The sequence below is a fragment of the Oncorhynchus gorbuscha genome, linkage group LG13 (genome assembly GCF_021184085.1).
Source record: "Oncorhynchus gorbuscha isolate QuinsamMale2020 ecotype Even-year linkage group LG13, OgorEven_v1.0, whole genome shotgun sequence".
Lineage (NCBI taxonomy): Eukaryota > Metazoa > Chordata > Actinopteri > Salmoniformes > Salmonidae > Oncorhynchus > Oncorhynchus gorbuscha.
In genome coordinates, this window is record NC_060185.1 from 41980922 (window position 1) to 42001548 (window position 20627).

Sequence of the window (20627 nt, forward strand, 5' to 3'; positions counted from 1 at the left end):
GGTGCGGACAATCCTGACAGAGGTAAGAAGGGAACTGAGGCACCTATCTGAGCTGGATCAGACTCCTAAAAGGCTGTCGCCAGACATGCCCCCTCAGCTTCCTGCAATCAGGATCAGCTCTGTTGGAGTTCTGCCTTCTGGGTAGGGATATCAATAATAACCACACTGCTGTACTTGATATTAAACAGTACACTACAGCGCTGATTTGAAAATGACATTGGTGCTCTACAATGCCATGGTAGCACTGTGCCCTAATGTTCTCTCATTACATCCACTGCAAACAAGATTGGACATGTTCCCTGTCTCCATAGCTGCTATTGTTTAATTTCCAAAATAAATGGTATCATTTCCTTAAAGTTCTTAGTTTGGTTTTGGGGAATTCTCTTGATAACAATATCCACTCCGGATTCAAGACTGTTGGACCAATGGAAATTCAGTAAATTCAAGTCATTAGAAAGGTAGAATTGTCTTTATCGATCATTTTGCTATCAATTAATAGAACACCATCAAAATAATAATACACAGAATTGCATTTGTTGTGCTCTAATATAACACTGTAAATTATTAATATTTAATTACAGTTTAGAAAATGTGTGAAGTCATAATTTACAACCATTTCCCGTTCAAAACAATCTAAAACAGGGAGTAGATACCTATTTCACCACTAGGGGTCATTGTTATATAAAAAGTACGTGAACTATCATATGCCAGTCTTCTGTTCCTATCTATAACCACATAATCTATTGTCCTTGGTGACCTTCCAAAAATAATTATATACTAATACATCCAGTTGCAATTGGACATTAATATTGACATTTTGACGTAACGGAAGCACACAAGTAACATAGTATACAGTTGAATTCGGAAGTTTACATACACTTAGGTTGGAGTCATTAAAACAAATTTTTCAACCACAACAAATTTCTTGTTAACAAACTGTAGTTTTGGCAAGTTGGTTAGGACATCTACGTTGTGCATGACACAAGTAATTTTTCCAACAATTGTTTACAGACAGATTATTTAACTTATAATTCACTGTATCACAATTCCAGTGGGTCAGAATTTTACAAACACTAAATGTGCCTTTAAACAGCTTGGAAAATTCCAGAAAATGATGTCATGGCTTTAGAAGCTTCTGATAGGCTAAATGACATAATTTGAGTCAATTGGAGGTGTAGCTGTGGATGTATTTCAAGGCCTACCTTCAAACTCAGTGCCTCTTTGCTTGACATCATGGGAAAATCAAAAGAAATCAGCCAAGACTTCAGAAAATAAATTGCAGACCTCCACAAGTCTGGTTCATCCTTAGGAGCAATTTCTAAACGCCTGAAGGTACCACGTTCATCTGTACAAACAATAGTACGTAAGTATAAACGCCATGGAACCGTGCAGCCGTCATACCGCTCAGGAAGGAGGCGCATTCTGTCTCCGAGAGAGTAACGTACCTTGGTGTGAAAAGTGTAAATCTATCCCAGAACAACAGCAAAGGACATTGTGAAGGTGCTGGAGGAAACCGGTACAAAAGTATCTATATCCACTGTAAAACAAGTCCTATATCAACATAACCTTAAAGGCCGCTCGGCAAGGAAGAAGCCACTGCTCCAAAACCGCCATAAAGCCAGACTACGGTTTGCAACTGCACATGGGGACAAAGATCGTACTTTTTGGAGAAATGTCCTCTGGTCTGATGTCATAAAAATATAACTATTTGGCCATCGTTATGTTCGGAGGAAAAAGGGGGAGGCTTGCAAGCCGAAGTACACCGTCCCAACTGTGAAGCATCATGTTTACATACACTTAGGTTGCGGCAGGTAGCCTAGTGGTCAGAGCGTTGGACTAGTAACTGAAGTAACTGAAAGGTTGCAAGATCGAATCCCCGAGCTGACAAGGTAAAAATCTGTCATTCTGCCGATGAACAAGGCAGTTAGCCAACTGTTCCTAGGCAACATCTCAAGACATCAGTCAGGAAGTTAATGCTTGGTTGCAAAGGTGTCTTCCAAATGGACAATGACCCCAAGCCTACTTCCAAAGTTGTGGCAAAATGGCTTAAGGACAACAAAGTCAAGGTACTGGAGTGTCCATCACAAAGCCCTGACCTCAATCTTATGGAACATTTGTGGGAAGAACTGAAAAAGCATGTGTGAGCAAGGAGGCCAACAAACCTGACCCAGTTACACCAGCTCTGTCAAGAGGAATGGGCCAAAATTCACCCAACTTATTGTGGGAATCTTGTGGAAGGCTACATGAAATGTTTACCCCAAGTGAAACCATTTAAAGGCAATGCTACCAAAAACTAATTGAGTGTATGTAAACTTCTGACCCACTGGGAATGTGATGAAAGAATTAAAAGCCTAAATAAATCATTATCTCTACTATTATTCTGACATTTCACATTCTTAAAATAAAGTGTTGATCCTAACTGACCTAAGACTGGGAATTTGTACTTGTACTGAAAAACTGAGTTTAAATGTATTTGGCTAAGGTGTATGTACACCTCTGACCAACTGTATTTGCTCATTTTCAGCAATCAATATTTGCTTGCTAGTTTTAATAATTCTAACATTCTGTAAAGTACAAAACTAGATATTATAGTAACACAACTCAAAAATTCAACATGGACAACTCACATTATCTTGTTGGCCTTCCAAAATCTCTTAGAGTGAATTGTTGTCAGCTAGTCTGAGACTCTCGGTCTAAGTGTATTCCTCAGAAACCGTATCTTCCAGATCAGTGTCAGACCCTTCCCTTTGGTAGTTCAACTCCGGGATATGTGGCGGAGGAGTCCTCGGAACACATTACACCCAGACCTAGATCCTGAGTGATAGTAGCGGTGACGCTTTGCCTGCTGAGGGGGGCTGCTGTCTCTATCTCATTAGGCAGCCTACATCGTTTGACCCTGTTTGGTCTCCCATACCCTGTTTGTAGACAACCATCTGTCATCATACTCCCAACATATCCCTCTAGAAAGCACCAGTTTTGGAGCACGGTGGCTGCAGATGTTTAAAAAATATATATTATTTCACTTTTATTTAACCAGGTAGGCTAGTTGAGAACAAGTTCTCATTTACAACTGAGACCTGGCCAAGATAAAGCAAAGCAGTGTGACACAAACAACAACACAGAGTTACACATGGAATAAACAAGCGTACAGTCAATAACACAATAGAAAAAAGAACGTCTATATACAGTGTGTGCAAATGGCGTGAGGAGGTAAGGCAATAAATAGGCCATAGTAGTGAAGTAATTACAATTTAGCAAATTAACACTTGAGTGATAGATGAGCAGATGATGATGTGCAAATAGAAATACTGGTGTGCAAAAGAGCAGAAAAGTAAATCAAAACAATATGGGGATGAGGTAGGTAGATTGGATTGGCTATTTACAGATGGGCTATGTACAGCTGCAGCGATCGGTTAGCTGCTCTGATAGCTGATGTTTAAAATTAATGAGGAAAATGTAAGTCTCCAGCTTCAGCGATTTTTGCAATTCGGTCCTGTCATTGGCAGCAGAGAACTTGAAGGAAATGCGGCAAAATAGATGTTGGCTTTGGGGATGACCAGTGAGATATACCTGCTGGAGTGCATGCTAAGGGTGGGTGTTGTTATCCTGACCAGTGAGCTGAGATAAGGTGGAGATTAACCTAGACTTATAGATGACCTGGAGCCAGTGGGTCTGGCGACTATTATGTAGCGAGGGCCAGCCGACTAGAGCATACAGGTTGCAGTGGTGGGTGGTATATGGGGCTTTGGTGAGAAAACGGATGGCACTGTGATAGACTGCATCCAGTTTGCTGAGTAGAGTATTGGAAGTTATTTTGTAAATGACATCGTCGAGGATCGGTAGGATAGTCAGTTTTACTAGGGTAAGTTTGGCGGCGTGAGTGAAGGAGGCTTTGTTGCGTAATAGGAAGCCGATTCTAGATTTAATTTTGGATTGGAGATGTTTAATATGAGTCTGGAAGGAGAGTTTACAGTCTATCCAGACACCTAGGTATTTGTAGTTGTCCACATATTCTAGGTCAGAACCGTCCAGAGTAGTGATGCTGGTCGGGCGGGTGCGGGCAGCGATCGCTTGAAAAGCATGCATTTGGTTTTACTAGCATTTAAAAGCAGTTGGAGGCCACGGAAGGAGTGTTGTATGGCATTGAAGCTTGTTTGGAGATTAGTTAACACAGTGTCCAAAGAAGGGCCAGATGTATACAGAATGGTGTCTTCTGCGTAGAGGAGGATCAGTGAATCACCCGCAGCAAGAGCGACATCATTGATATATACAGAGAAAAGAGTCGGCCCGAGAATTGAACCGTATGGTACCCCCATAGTCTGCCAGAGGTCCGGACAATAGGCCCTCCAATTTGACACACTGAACTCTATCTGAGAATTAGTTGGTGAACTAGGCGAGGCAGTCATTTGAGAAACCAAGGCTGTTGAGACTGCCAATTATAATGAGGTGATTGACAGAGTCGAAAGCCTTGGCCAGGTCGATGAAGACAGCTGCACAGTACTGTCTTTTATCGATGGCGGTTATGATATCGTTTAGTACCTTGAGCGTGGCTGAGGTGCACCCGTGACCAGCTCAGAAACCGGATTGCCCAGCTGAGAAGGTATGGTGGGATTCAAAATGGTCAGTGATCTGTTTATTAACTTGGCTTTCCAAGACTTTAGAAAGGCAGGGCAGGATGGATATAGGTCTATAACAGTTTGGGTTTAGAGTGCCCCACTCTTTGAAGAGGGGGATGACCTCAGCAGTTTTCCAATCTTTAGGGATCTCGGACGATTCGAAAGAGAGGTTGAACAGACTGGTAATAGGGGTTGCAACAATGGCAGTGGATAATTTTAGAAAGAGAGGGTCCAGATTGTCTAGCCCATCTGATTTGTACGGGTCCAGGTTTTGCAGCTCTTTCAGAACATCTGCTGTATGGGTTTGGGTGAAGCTGAGGAGGCTTGGGCAAGTAGCTGTGGGGGGTGCGGAGCTGTTGGCCGGGTTGGGGTAGCCAGAAGGAAAGCATGGAGAGAAAGGCGTAGAGAAAAGCTTCTTGGAATTCTCGATTATCGTGGATTTATTGGTCGTGACAGTGTTACCTAGCGTCAGTGCAGTGGGCAGCTGGGAGGAGGTGATATTATTCTCCATGGACTTTACAGTGTACCAAAATTTCTGTCTGAAAAAGCTAGCCTTTGCTTTCCTGACTGACTGCATGTATTGGTTCATATCGTGGGGACTATGCTAGTGCAGTCCACCACAGGTAGTGCAGTCCGCCACAGGATATTTTTGTGCTGGTCGAGGGCAGTCTGGTCTGGAGTGAACCAAGGGCTATATCTGTTCTTAGTTCTACATTTTTTGAAAGGGGCATGCTTATTTAAGATGGTGAGGAAATTACTTTGAAAGAATGACCAGGCATCCTCGACTGATGGGATTAGGTCAATATCCTTCCAGGATACCTGGGCCAAGTCGATTAGAAAGGCATGCTCGTAGAAGTGTTTTAGGGAGCGTTTGACAGTGATGAGAGGTGGTTGTTTGACAGCGGACCCATAGCGGATGCAGGCAATGAGGCAGTGATCGCTGAGATCCCGATTGAAAACAACAGAGGTGTATTTGGACGGCAAGTTGGTCAGGATAATATCTATGAGGGTGCCCATGTTTATGGATTTAGGGTTGTACAAAAGTGGGTTCCTTGATAATTTGTGTGAGATTGAGGGCAACTATCTTAGATTTTAGGACTGCCAGGGTGTTAAGCATATCCCAGTTTAGGTCACCTAACAGAACTAACTCGGAAGATAGATGGGGGGTCAGAGGGGGGTCTATAACAGGGCGCAACAGAGAGAGACTTATTTCTGGAGAGATTAATTTTTAAAATTAGAAGCTCGAACTGTTTGGGCGTAGACCTGGAAAGTATGGCAGAACTTTGCAGGCTATCTCCGGAGTAGATTGCAACTCCTCCCGCTTTGGCAGTTCTATCTTGACGGAAAATGTTGTAGTTGGGTATGGAAATCTCAGAATTTTTGGTGGCCTTCCCAAACCACGGCAGACACGGCAAGGACATCAGGGTTGGCGGAGTGTGCTAACAAACTTAGGTAGGAGGCTTCTGATGTTAACATGCATGAAACCAAGGCTTTTCCGGTTACAGATGTCATCAAATGAGAGTGCCTGGGGAGGGGCCTGGGTTAACCCCCGAATCACTCAAGGAACAGAGGAGGAGTAGGATGAGGCGTTGGGGTCAGAGAATAAAAGGAGCAGATTTCTGGGAGTGGTAGAATAGATTCAGGGCATAATGTACAAATAGGGGTATGGTGGGGTGCGGGTACAGTGGAGGTAAACCAAGGCACTGAGTGATGATGAGAGAGGTAGCATGGACGCACTAGTTATGCTGGGTGAGGTCACCACATGTGTGGGAGATGGGACAAAGCAGGTGTCTGAGGCATGTTGAGTGGGACTAGGGGCTCTGCAGTAAACTAAAACAATGATAACTATCCTAAACAACAGTATACAAGGCATATTGACATTTGAGAGAGACAGTAAGCGAGGCATAAAGCAATCACAGGTGTTGATTAGCTAAGACAACAAAGGGTAAGACAACAACAGCTAATCAGCTAAGACAACAACAACATATACATGTGTAGTGGGACTCCAAGACTGAGGTGGTGGAGGAAGACACATCTTGTAGAGGATTGTAGTTTTCTGAGTGTGGCTCTGGAGAGGTGTCAGTCAGAGAAATGTGAAGTCCAGGCCCAGCAGTGCTCAGCAGCAATCATCTGGGTGTCATCCATTTCCAGCAGCTACCAGGGGATTTGGTGGAGTTGACCTCTGTGGGAGGCTGGTCAATAGGTGAATGTGTCCTCTCTTCAGCCAGCTAGAGATTCACCTACTCCTGGGCATTTCCCCTGAGCCCTGTGGTGATTGGTAGGGTTGAGAGTGGCAGACATACTCCTCTCTGGCTCCTGACTGGCAGAGCAGAGAGTTCTGGATGACCTGGTCAGTCAGTGGCTGGAGGAGGAGTGTGGACATAGCTGAACAAGTGGAGCAGTGGCCACGGCTCATTCCACTAACACACCTATCCCCAGGCTCCTCGTCCAGGGCATAAGGGTTGCAAATCACATTGTCAACCAGGAACAGGTGACCCACAGTGTTCTCACAGAGAAGGTAACCCATGTCTTTTGGTGGAGCGCTCAGTCTGGACTAGAAAGAGCCACTACCTGACCCTTCAACATCTGCAGTCTCCTTAAGGGTCAGAGGTGGAACGGAGGTGGAGACAACAAACTTTCTCTGCCCACCCTGTGATCCAACTGCTGAGGGTCCATCCTCTGAGGGTTCTCTTGGCTCTTCTGGACCCCCTCTACCCCTCCATGGAGATCCTTCAGTGAGTGACCATCATATTCCTCTTCCTCTCCCAGCAGCCATGTCTCTTCCCCCATAGCCTTCTCCCCCATCCCCTCCTCCCCCTGCTTTTCAGCTCTTTCACTAGGAACTTGACCATGGCACTGTGGCAACAGCTGGCAGCATAGGCGAGAGGCATCCTCATCTGGTTGTCTGAGCTGCCTGGGTGTGCCCCATGCAGGACCAGGAGGCGGACAGCATCCAAATGGCCGCATTTGCTGACCAGGCTCAGGGCGGTGCGACCTTTGTTGTCTCTACGTTCCACCTCCGCCCCCTAGCAAGGAGCAGTCTCAGGAAATGGGTGTTATCTGCGGTCCGTGGGAGTTTTGCGGCACACATCATTGGGGCCTGTCGCCAACCCCTGCTGTTCCTCTATGGTGGCATTTACCGCAGCCTCGCCCAGTGCAGCTAGGATGAAGTGGGCCTTCTGGACCTTCCCTTCTTCCATGGCCTGGAGGAAGATTCCCACGCCAGATCACTGTTTGATCAGACCACCTGGTGCATCCATGGGCATCATGTCAGCAGGTGTGCCAAGGTGTGAAGAAGAGCTCAACACATTCACTCTCTTTCCATCAATAAACATCCCATAATGTGGATTGAGTGTGCATGGTCAGTCTGTATTGCAATGTGCCCAATAACTGTTATGAATAATGACTAAACACTATCTACATTTGAAATAGAACCTTAACTAATGAAACTTATACTCTGTTTTATTATATCTGATTAATAATATTAATTCATAAGGGAGGGATTGTGGAGCATGAAACAGGGGGTAATTAAATTAAATATATACCATTCTAGCCAGGTTGGAGAGGACTGGAATTATGGGTTTTTATGTAAGCAAAAAGGGTCGTTAACCTAAGGTTGAAGCGACTCAACTTAGCTATGGGATGTTTAGATAAGGCAGAGAGTGTTTTTCCTGGGTTTTCCATTATCTGGAACTGTCTTTTAAATAGTGATGGATGAAGGTGAAGATTCCAGAAGATAATCTAGATAAGTGTGTGTCTGGAGTGAGCGAGCTAGTGAGTTGGAATAAACTTTTGAACTGTTCTGTCCTGGTCGATAGGGGGAAGGACATTTTATAACCTATGCCATATTTTGTATATAAACTGTTGTTCGTGGTTTCATGGCAGCGCGCTCCGAGAATAAATACTCTTATCTAATTTTGATAAGACTGGTCTCTGTCTATTTTATGCAAATAGGAATCTTACAAATTCTTATAAAATAGACTGAGTGATTAAAATAATGTACAATTATAGGAACTATGACATTCCAATGACAATGACACATTGATGAGATGGAAAGACCCCCCAGCTGTCAACACTCTCCATTACTGTCCCTCCCTCCCTCTCTCTCTCCGTTCTCTCAAATATTTGATGCCAATGAGCCTTTAACCTTTTTTTTGACCCAGATATATTTTAATACCATCATCCTTTTGTGGTGCTGATGCTCTTTCAGTTTATTGGAGGTGGTATGTTGCTATGGTGACACTAAAAGCACATGACAGGTAGGCTCTTTGTATTTTGGTAAGGGGACCCTGAGGGGGAGTTAAAGGGCTCACCTTCCATTATGTTGAGATGTAACATACCCAGGGCATTATATTGAGGTTTGTTGCATACCCTGGACAAAAAAAGCATGTTCAGTGGTAATTCTCGATTGATCATGGTTTGCCCATAGAGTTGCATTTATGGGGTTACCCAGAGCTGTATATTTAGATACATAAATGGTTCTGGGGCAACCATGCTGAACTCCCTAGTCATTACCCTCCTTTTAGTGTTAAACCAACTGTGATTTTGGCAAAGTTAATAGTGAACGGTTCCTGATGTCATATCAGTCAAATCAAATATATCAATAATTAAATCAATTGTATTGGTTGCTACGGAGCTCGAGCTTGTAGTCGTAGCAGTTCCCCGGATGTAGTGTTACCACCAGCAGCCTCAACATGGCGACAAGAAAGTGAGACTTCGTCTAAAGCTACTGAATTTTGGACAGCTTCTTTTATTAAGCGAATCAATAAACTATCGTAATTTAAGCGGTGCACGAAGGAAATATAAGGTAATTATGACTCTAATAATTGATTTCATTCATTCAGCTGCGCCCACTGTTAGCTAGCTATCTATCTTAGCTAGACAGCCCAAACTAAGTTAAGCTAGCTAGCTGGTTGCTACCATTACTACTAGCTAACAAGTGGCTAGCTAAAGTGAAATTGTTTGGATAGTTTGGCGAGTGAACAAAAAACGGACTTTTCTAGAATAAGACTACCATTATGTAATAAAGTAATTGATGATGGATTGGGAAACCCAGCTAACTCAGTGAAATGAGTCACAAGAGCTAACGTTAGGCTACTCTTATTGTAAAAATATACAGCTACCATAACTAACGTTAGGCTTTTCTTTTTATTGTAAAAATATAGCAGCTACTATAACGTTAGGTTACTCTTATTGTAAAAATGTACAGCTACTATAACTAGCTAGCAGCCAATAACAACCTCTAAGCTAGTTTAGTGAGCTGACATATCCAACTGGTAAACGAACATTACCTTGGTTAAAGTTAGTTAGTAATCCACTGCTATAGCTAGAAACCTTGTACCTCAAAGTACTATAGCTGTAATGCTGAGAAACAATGATTTTGTTAGCTACCTCTAACGATTCAAACACGCCCTGAAGTCTAGGGGAGCTAAGTGATGTGCGTTGTCTCTGCTGTAACGTTAGTGTAGTAGGACTAGGAGGAGCAATTACTTTGTTTGGAAAGTCGAGATTTGAGGTTCTAACCTTGGTTAGATGCCGTCTATTCTAGCTATTTGCTCTACTGAAGAATTCAGGCCTTGTATTATGGCCTTATTTAATGTCTTGTAAGAAGAACAGGTCTGCAGGTAGCCTAGGGGTTCAGTGCGTACATAGGTCGCTGGTTCGAGTTCCCGAGCCGACGAGGTGAACAATCTGTCTGTGCCCTTGAGCAAGGCACTTAACCTTCATTGCTCCTGGGTCGCCATCAATAATGGCTGTTCCCTGGCCGTGACCCCATACCCAGACGGTGTCTCAGTGGGATATGCAAAACAAATTCATGTTCATATGCATTCATATGCATTCAATTCATATGCAAAACAAATGTGTATGTTTAATTCATACACATTTGTACATGTGACATAGGACAAATGTAAGCACTCACCTAATTATTATTATTTATCTGATCTATGAAATCCTGAACTCTAGCCCTGTACCGATCCTGTGCAGGGGTTGTTATGTGGTCTGCCACTGCGAGGACGATCAGCTGTCCATCCTGTCTCCCTGTAGCTCTGTCTTAGGCATCTCACAGTACGGACATTGCAATTTATTACCCTGGCCACATCTGCAGTCCTCATGCCTCCGTGCAGCATACCTAAGGCATGTTCACACAGATGAGCAGGGACCCTGGGCATCTTTCTTTTGGTGTTTTTCAGAGTCAGTAGAAAGGCCTCTTCAGTGTCCTAAGTTTTCATAACTGTGACCTTAATTGCCTACCGTCTATAAGCTGTTAGTGTCATAACGACCGTTCCACAGGTGCATGTTCATTAATTGTTTATGGTTCATTGAACAAGCATGGGAAACAGTGTTTAAACCCTTTATAATGATCTGTGAAGTTATTTCGATTTTTCCAAATTCTTTGAAAGACAGGGTCCTGAAAAGGGGACTTTTCTTTTTTTGCTGAGTTTATATTCAAATGCCAGTATGCATTCTACAAATGGTGGAATAGGCTAAATATGATAACATAACAACTGATGGCATTAGCTAACCTTTGTAGCTAGCTAGCAAGCAATGCTAAAGGGATTGCAAACCGGTTAGCATAACTCTTGCCAAACACCATTTTTTTCCCCTTCAAAATAATAGCTGCCTGGTTAGCATTTATGATGCCAGCATACACATTCCTCACATATTACAATGAAAAGGTGCCTCTCAGTCCCAAAACACGGGTTTTCTGGAGACTTGTGGGAGGAGTGCTGAGGATGTTGCCCACAGTATGCGCTTTCGGGAAGCCTGATTTGCGTCTAGACTGAGGAGAAATCTGCACACAATGCATCCCTGACTACCTCTTGAAACGGTCAGCCGGAACTGAACACAATCAGACCACTTAGTGCCTTTTTGAGTCTATACCAGTCTTTTCAATGGGATCTTCGTATTCTGATAGCAGAAGTTGCATGTAAATGTCAGGTGGAGACACACCCCCCCTCTTTTTTTCCATCCTTACTTTTAGAGACTTAGCAGCTGATAAGTGTTAAGTGCTGGTGTGACAGGTTGCAAGTAAGCAGGGTTGTGCAATCAGTGCTGGGCACTCCACACATTCCTGGCATGTCTGAGTACTGCTGAGGGTCACACAGACGGAACCCCTGCACTCTACCCACTCAAAGACCTACACTACACCCAGTCACCCCCAAGAACTCAATCTGTAGCACCAAGCCATCTCTGTTAGGGATGGGTGTTCGAGATCAACAGACACAGTGATAAGCTGTAAGGGGTTTTGGAATAGTCATGACTAGTGTGCTCCACCACCTAGGCTGTGTCAAATTATTAAGCACTTCAGTTTTGTGCTGTTAGGACATTGACAGGGTATCTACACACTGCCCAGAAACAGACTGGCTGTTTTAGTTTGTTCACCGACAACCGCTGTGATAGGTGGCTATTTTTCAGAACCAACACGTTTCTGATAAGCATTTTTAGGCTTAGGCATAAGCATAGGCTAATTTTGCCCCATGAATTCTGAGAGTTTGGCAAGGAAGCAAATAAAATAGGAAGCTAATTCTAGGACGCCTGGCCTATGCTTTCGCTGGTGGTCAGTAGAAAAGCGGTTTTATTAATGCTCTGTGCTCTCAATGTATTTCTTTTGGTGGTGGTTATTCAGAGAACTCCATGTCCAGACCATTCAGGTCACCGATAGTTAGGCTTATAATTGTAACTCTCCAACAGGAGGCTTCAATTAGCCCCGTCTCTCATTTCCCTTTCTTCTGCCTGCATAAATCCCCTTTTAGTAGAGAGCGGAGTGGTGCAGCAGCGTGGGGTTGTAGTGGAGACACCCTAGATCAGAGGCTGCAGCCACACTGGGTTCACATGATCACGGGCGGCATGTTGTCGTTCTTTTGATCTGAGCCCTACGGTTGCCTCCATAGGGGAGAAAAACACAGCTGAATAAATCAGACAGAGAAATAGGAGGCATCAGTTACCTCTAGTGAGGATTTATAGAGGATGACTTGCATGCTTTCATTGGTCATGTTTGTAGACCACTTACGAACGTGTGGATGAGTTAAACCTGAAGATGTAGGGCATAGACTAGGCCCAAAACCAGACTTCCAGTGTATGTTCAGATGTTAATGGCCATTGTGTGACATCTTCTCATAATTTTAGTTACCAAAGTAATGTAGGCTAGCTGATAATGTGGTGTTTTATTTCTCTCCCATACTTGCTAATCCAGACCCTGTAGGCCTACTTACAGTGCATTCGAAAAGTATTCAGACCCCTTGACTTTTTTCACATTTTCTTACGTTATGTATTAGCCTTATGTATTTTTTCCTCATCAATCTACACACAGTACCCCATAATGCCAAAGCAAAAACAGATTTTTTACATTTTTTAAAATGTAACTGAAATATCATATTTACATGTATTCAGACCCTTTATAATAATATAATATAATAATATATGCCATTTAGCAGACGCTTTTATCCAAAGCGACTTACAGTCATGTGTGGGTGGGACCACGTATGGGTGGTCCCGGGAATCGAACCCACTACCCTGGCATTACAAGCGCCATGCTCTACCAACTGAGCTACAGAAGGACCACTTTACTCAGTACTTTGAAGCACCTTTGGCAGTGATTACAGCCTCTACTCTTCTTGGGTATGACTCTACAAGCTTGGCACACCTGTACTTGTGGAGTTACTCCCATTATTCTCTGCAGATTCTCTCTAGATCCTCTCAAGCTCTGTAAGGCTGGCTGGGTAGTGTCGCTACACAGCTCTTTTCAGGTCTCTCCAGATATGTTTGATCAGGTTCAAGTCCAGGCTCTGGCTGGGCAACTCAAGGACATTGAGACTTGTCCTGAAGCCACTTTTGCATTGTCTTGGCTGTGTGCTTAGGGTCGTTGTCCTGTTGGAAGGGCAACCTTTGCCCCAGTCTGAGGACCTGAGCACTCTGGAGCAGGTTGTCATCAAGGATCTCTCTCTACTTTGCACTGTTCAACTTTCCCTCGAGCCTGACTAGTCTCCCAGTCACTGCTGCTGAAAAACATCCCCACAGCATGATGCTGCAACCCATGCTTCACTGTATGGATGGTGCAAGGGTTTCCTCCAGACGTGATGCTTGGCATTCAGGCCAAAGAGTTCAATCTTGGTTTCATCAGACCAGAGAATCTTGTTTCTCATGGTCTGAGGGTCCTTTAGGTGCCTTTTGGCAAACTCAAAGCGGGCTGTCATTTGCTTTTTACTGAGGAGTAGCTTCCGCCTGGCCACTACCATAAAGGCCTGATTGGTGGAGTGCTGCAGAGATGGTTGTCCTTCTGGAAGGTTCTTCCATCTCCACAGTGGACTTCAAAAACACTGTCAGGGACCACTCTGTTCTTGGTCACCTCCCTGACCAAGGCCCTTCTCCCCCGATTGCTCAGTTTGTCCGGGTGGCCAGCTCTAGAAAGAGTCTTGGTGGTTCCAAACTTCTTCCATTTAAAAATAATTTACACTTTGCTCTTTATTCTAACAATACTGCAGAAATGTTTTGTTATCCTTCTCCAGATCTGTGCCTCGACCCAATTCTGTCTCACAACTCTATGGACAATTCCTTCGAGCCCATGGCTTGGTTTTTGCTCTGACATGCACTGTCAACTGTGGGACCTTACATTGACATGATTTTGTAAGGCACACCTGTCTATCATTTAAATTTACCACAGGTGGATTCCAATCAAGTTGTAGGAGGATCAATGGAAACAGGATGCACCTGAGCTCAATATCACGTCTCATAACAAAGGGTCTGAATATTTATGTAAATAAGGTTTTTCAGATTTTTGGAAAAATACGTTTTTCGCTTTGTCATTATGGGGTGTCGTGTGTAGATTGAGTGGGAAAATGTATTTAATCAATTTTAGAACAAGGCTTTAATGTAACAAAATGTGTAAATAGTCAAGGAGTCTGAATACCTTCTGAATGCACTATTTCATGTTTTTTAGGGGCCCTCTCTCTCTGCCCCTGGCGAAAGGTGGAGTCAGCTTTTCATTTGAAGGGCTTTAGCACAGCTACTGCTATTTTCACAGCATGCCTCACTATTTGTCTATGAAAATGCTTTCATCTGCCCTTGACCCAGGGAGGTGCCTCACTTTCCAACTTTCAACTAGATGGAGTCTATCCCTTGTTCAGTCTTAAACTCACTTTCTCTCTCTGATTTATAATTTTATAAACACAGAATCTAATGGACTTTCTCATCAGTAGCGCTTCTCTCTCTGCCTCGCTTGCACATTCCTGTCTCGCTTTCTCTTTCACTGAGTCCTACCTCACTGTCTTCGGAGCAACTTAGTCTCACTGAGTGGAGAGTGACCAGAGGATATTATGCTGCAGTCCTGAATATGTGAAGTAGACTGGTCATCTCTTCAGCCCTGGCTTCACATTCTCATTCTCCTGCATTTTAGTTTTACATTGCCTTTAACCAGAGATTGCAGCTGGCTAGTGTTGTTTTCAGACAAGGCTGATGTCACTCTGTGGGTAACCGTGATTGCATCGTGAATCTCTTGTCATCTATGTCTCTTAAACAAAGCCCTCTCTGTGTAGGTCAGCCTGACTGTAATATAGGCTCAGTGTAGTAGACTATAGGCTACACACAGTGCAATGAATTGTTTGCAATGTGTAATCGTTTCAATCGGAGAGGTCCACAATCAAGCCAGGACCTGCTTTCCTGGCAATAGAAAGGTCTTGTGTACATAGCTTGGCAGGGGATTGTGGGTAATGGGCTGGCTGCATTTCACCTCTGCTTTAACTGTTGCACAATGAGAGAATAGAATAATGAATTGTGGGTGCAAAACCAGAAGAAAAGGTGCTGTTGTTGCATTATGCAGGCATAACCCTGGAATATTCTAAGTGAATGAGGCAGTGTTTTTGTTCCTGCCGGTGAATAGGCCCTGCCACTGTATGCATGAAAAGAAGAGCACTGAATGTGCAGACTGAGCAAAGACTTAGCTTTGACTGCCATTTTTATATTAATATCATACATTTATTTTTGTATTTCACACCAACATTTCCAAGCTGCTCTGCACAAGCTAGATATTAGCCCAGGGGGCCAACTTTGACTTTGTTTACATGTGGTCATACAAGTGCTTGACAGTATGACTTCATTTTTGTTTTGATGATGGTAACATATCATAGGGTAATTACAGGGCTAAGCACTGGAACATTAACTTGCCAATTACAGTGTGTAAGCTGTAGCTATGTGATTCGTACATCCATGTTCTCCCCCAAACGGAGCTTCTTTGAAATTGGAGACAGTGGGTTGACGAGTACGGTTAATTTTTTTCATCTGTACTGTTTTCTCTCCCAGGTCCTTTGTGATGTGTGGACCTACTATGTTGAGGTGCAGCCCTCCATGGGCTGCTAGGCTTTGTGTGGTTTGCTGTTTGCACTGGAGAGATGGAGAGAGCTCTAGAGCAGGGATGGGTCACTCCAGTCCTCAGGGGCCAGAGTGGCGTCACACTTTCCCCCCATCCCTAGCAAACACAGCTGATTACGCTAATTGCATTCTAAACTGAAGGTCCTGATTAGTTGATTATTGTATTCAGGTGTGTTAGCTGGGGCTGGTGCAAAAGTGACAAATCAGGCCCCCAAGGACTGAATTTTCCCATCCCTGCTCTAGAGGCTGACCAAGACTACTGGTACTTGGGCCCAGCAGCACAAAAGCATACTGTGACATAAGCTGTTTTTGAATACCCATACTGTATACTACATACTTAATGAGTATATACTATTAGGTCATTTTAGTATACTGTAAACGAATGGTATCGTTTCAGTTGAGGGTACTGACGCTTCGCCTGTCTACCGGAAGTTGATGCTGTTGCTATTGCTATGCAACCTTTTGCTAGCTTGTTAGCATAACAAATGACTAGCTAAACTTGTTACGATTTCGGGTGTGTTCGTAAATTCAATCTGGAGTGCCAGAGTTCTCCCTGGGCGTTCGTCAATCCAGAGTGACCGTTCATAAATTCAGTGTTTTCGCTCTCGGAGTGGTCAGAGAGCACACTGGATGCTCTGGCAGAGGAGTAGGGTTTTTCCAAGTGTTCAACGGCAGTCAAGCACCCAAGCTAACTGGCTAACGTTGGCTAGCTACTTCCAGATTCAAATGAGAAAACAACCCAATCTGACCATTTTACTCACCCTAGCAGAGCTGTATAGGCTGTTTTTATGTTATCCAGAGTTGGTGACTAACTGTGCTGCTACCAACAACTTAATTATTTTTTTTGCCAACGTTTACTGACACCGGCCATATTCAACGGGTGTTGACCGCTCGTAAATTCATGAGTTATTCTATGTGAGACTGCTCTGAAATCGGAGGAGAGATCCATTGAATCGCACGACTATACTACTTAGCTCAGAGTTATGTAAATAATCATGTCAATAAATGTTGGATAGTTAGTATATTAACTATCTGCTGTCTGGCAAGTTTGATTTATTAGTTGCCAACTAACGTTAGGTAACTAGCTAACATACCGATACATACTGCTGTAATGCTATGCGGTTTGTAAGGATAGCATAGCTTACAAATTGTCAGCCAATGTGTAACAACTTATTTGAAAAGGCATTACTTTATTACTTTTTGTCATAATTAGTTCAATTAAATCAATGAATTTGTATCCAATCTCGTCGGACTTCGGCTGCATGTTTTCCGCCATTTTTCTTCAAATCTGAAAGGTTAAAAAGCCACGCCCATTTTCGGAAAAATTGCATTATGGGCCCTAAATTCATGGAAATAGTGTCCACTGCATGTATACTTTGTGTTTTGGTGAATTTAGTACGTCATCTGGGAACTTTTGGCATACAACTATATCCATACTATGACCAATAAGCATACTATGTACTCAAGTCACAAATAGTGCAGTTAGTATGAGTATTCGAACACAGCTATGGATTACCTGCGCATGGGTATGCATCACTAAGCCACAACGTGATAGCAGCCAGACAAAAACAGCAGAGAAGTTTAGCCTCACTGCCTAGTTACATTAAAAAAATAAATACAAATCTTGTTGCTCTTAGTTGTTGCAGAGGTCAGCCCGAGATGGCTGTTTACTTCGTGAATTGCTGACTCTACCTTTTAACTGAATCGGTCAATCAAGTTAACATGAACTCTCCTAATTTGAAATGTAATTGTTTTGTTTCTCAACTGAATCAGCATAGGTTGATATCTCAAACATGCTTGTTAGCTTAGTTTGACAAGATGTTGCAATAGCCCCAGAGTCGTTATGCAATGTAAGTCCTGGCTTGTAAACCCCTGCAGGCTCAACTAAGGAGAACCATTATTACGACTATTGAGTTGCAAGCTGGAAGTTAATCTCATGGGGGGCAGGTAGCCTAGTGGTAGGAGCGTTGGACTAGTGACCGGAAGGTTGCAAGATCGAATCCCCAAGCTGACAAGGTAAAAATCTATCGTTCTGCCCCTGAACAAGGCAGTTAGCCCACTTCCTAGGCCATCATTGAAAATAAGAGTTTGTGACATATAGTTCTCTCTTTTTCTTGGCCTATGTGACGGCTTGTATTTTTGACGACAATTTTAGGGAGGCCCTTCTCGTTGACTGTAATGGAGTCCAGACAGATTATTTCAGATGTAGTGTTGGCTATCAAAGCACTGACTCCTGTATCCCAGTTAAAGCTCACATTCCATTCTTTATCATTGACCTTTCCACATTCCTCGGCCAGACCTGGAAGTCTGCATGGATTGGCCAAGGCAGCAAGGGCTTTGTTTGAACCCAGCTTCTGGATTGGTTAGTATCTGACATGTCAAGCCCCATTCACATTCACACTGTATTGTTAGGGTGTTTTCACACATAGAAAACTGTTCTTTGTATCTATGCTACCCTTGCCTTTGAATGAGGACTCAACTCTTTTGACAGTTCACTTAAAATATGTTGTGTTCTGAGTCATCTTTGCTTTCACATTGCTAGGTTTAGAAAGGAACCAAGTATTTTTTTCTAACATAAACTCAATGCTCAAGCCATTCCATCAGAATGTGTTATCGGACAGTTAGATATCTACTTACATTTTGGAATCTAATAGATTGCATTTAGTTAAATTATGAGACATATTTGTAATCAGAAGATACTATTAATATATAAATGTTATTGGTAACAGAATAAATGTCAAAGAATAACTGCAGATTAAATAATGTTGTAATTGAAAATGTAGGCTCCTGCCCCTTTCATAGTGTTAGGGGTCAAAATCAAACGTTGTTTCTGGTATTATCTTGTATTCCATGGTATAGATCAGCGTATCAGGACACAGAACACTTTAGTTTGAGGTTAGGATTTACCATTGCTGAGATATTATTTTCACATGAACAGAAAAGGTCAAAAAGGTCGTGGACAGGTCAATGATGATCCCTGAAAAAAGGCAGCAAATCATCTTGTCTGAATTCTTAATTTCAACACGTTTAGTCCAATGTCTTATATAGTGGTCAAAATATTTTGACATTTTCAAGGTTGATGTAGAACATAGGGATGATTCATATAAAATGTTTATGAAATTAATATGCAATATTATGTAAATTAGCCACTTAATATGCATGAATTTAAGCCCGATCATTTAAGGTAGGGTGGTCATATTAACACATTGTCATGCTTTATGCAAAACAACAGAGTTTGTAACAATTTGAAACAAGTTATGAAATTAGAAAACGTTTAAGGCTACTTCATGCAAATGAGATGTGTAATAATATGATAATTGCTTAATTGGAATGATAAAATACAGCATGTTAAACCCATTTAAATTCAGGTGGTTATGTTAACAATATATTGCTGTTTTATGCAGAACTGGGAGTCTGCACTGAGGGGTAAAGTGCGCACACCAGGTGTGGTAACAGAGTAACTGGGATTACATGATCATGAACAAAAAGCAGGGTTACTACACTGCTCAAAAAAAAGGGAACACTTAAACAACACAATGTAACTCCAAGTCAATCACACTTCTGTGAAATCAAACTGTCCACTTAGGAAGCAACACTGTTTGACAATAAATTTCACATGCTGTTGTGCAAATGGAATAGACAACAGGTGGAAATTATAGGCAATTAGCAAGTCACCCCCAATAAAGGAGTGGTTCTGGAGGTGGTGACCACAGACCACTTCTCAGTTCCTATGCTTCCTGGCTGATGTTTTGGTCACTTTTGAATGCTGGCGGTGCTTTCACTCTAGTGGTAGAATGGGACAACAACCCACACAAGTGGCTCAGGTAGTGAAGCTCATCCAGGATGGCACATCAATGCGACCTGTGGCAAGAAGGTTTGCTGTGTCTGTCAGCGTAGTGTCCAGAGCATGGAGGCGCTACCAGGAGACAGGCCAGTACATCAGGAGACGTGGAGGAAGCAACAACCCAGCAGCAGGACCGCTACCTCCGCCTTTGTGCAAGTGGGAGCAGGAGGAGGGGGCCGCACAGCCCTCATGTGCTCGCCAGAGGTAGCCGGACTGTCATTAGGTACCGAGTTGAGATCCTCAGACCCCTTGTGAGACCATATGCTGGTGCGGTTGGCCCTGGGTTCCTCCTAATGCAAGACAATGCTAGACCTCATGTGGCTGGAGTGTGTCAGCAGTTCCTGCAAGAGGAAGGTGATGCTATGGACTGGCCCGCCCGTTCCCCAGACCTGAATCCAATTGAGCACATCTGGGACATCATGTCTCGCTCCCATCCACCAATGCCACGTTGCACCACAGACTGTCCAGGAGTTGGCGGATGCTTTAGTCCAGGTCCGGGAGGAGATCCCTCAGGAGACCATCCGCCACCTCATCAGGAGCATGCCCAGGTGTTGTAGGGAGGTCATACAGGCACGTGGAGGTCACACACACTACTGAGCCTCATTTTGACTTGTTTTAAGGACATTACATCAAAGTTGGATCCGTCTGTAGTGTGGTTTTCCATTTTAATTTTGAGCGTGACTCCAAATCCAGACCTCCATGGGTTGATAAATTTGATTTCTATTGATAGTTTTTGTGTGATTTTGTTGTCAGCACATTAAACTATGTAAAGAAAAAAGTATTTAATAAGAATATTTCATTCA

General features: G+C 43.2%; 1 protein-coding gene across 1 annotated transcript in view; it reads left to right on the forward strand.

Annotated features, from left to right (window-relative positions):
* Positions 1-20627, forward strand: part of LOC123992905 (serine/threonine-protein kinase PAK 4-like) — a 45066-nt gene continuing 24439 nt past the window's right edge. Inside the window, 1 exon segment of the mRNA XM_046294527.1 lies at positions 1-22. The gene's annotated coding sequence lies outside the window, so the exon portion shown is untranslated.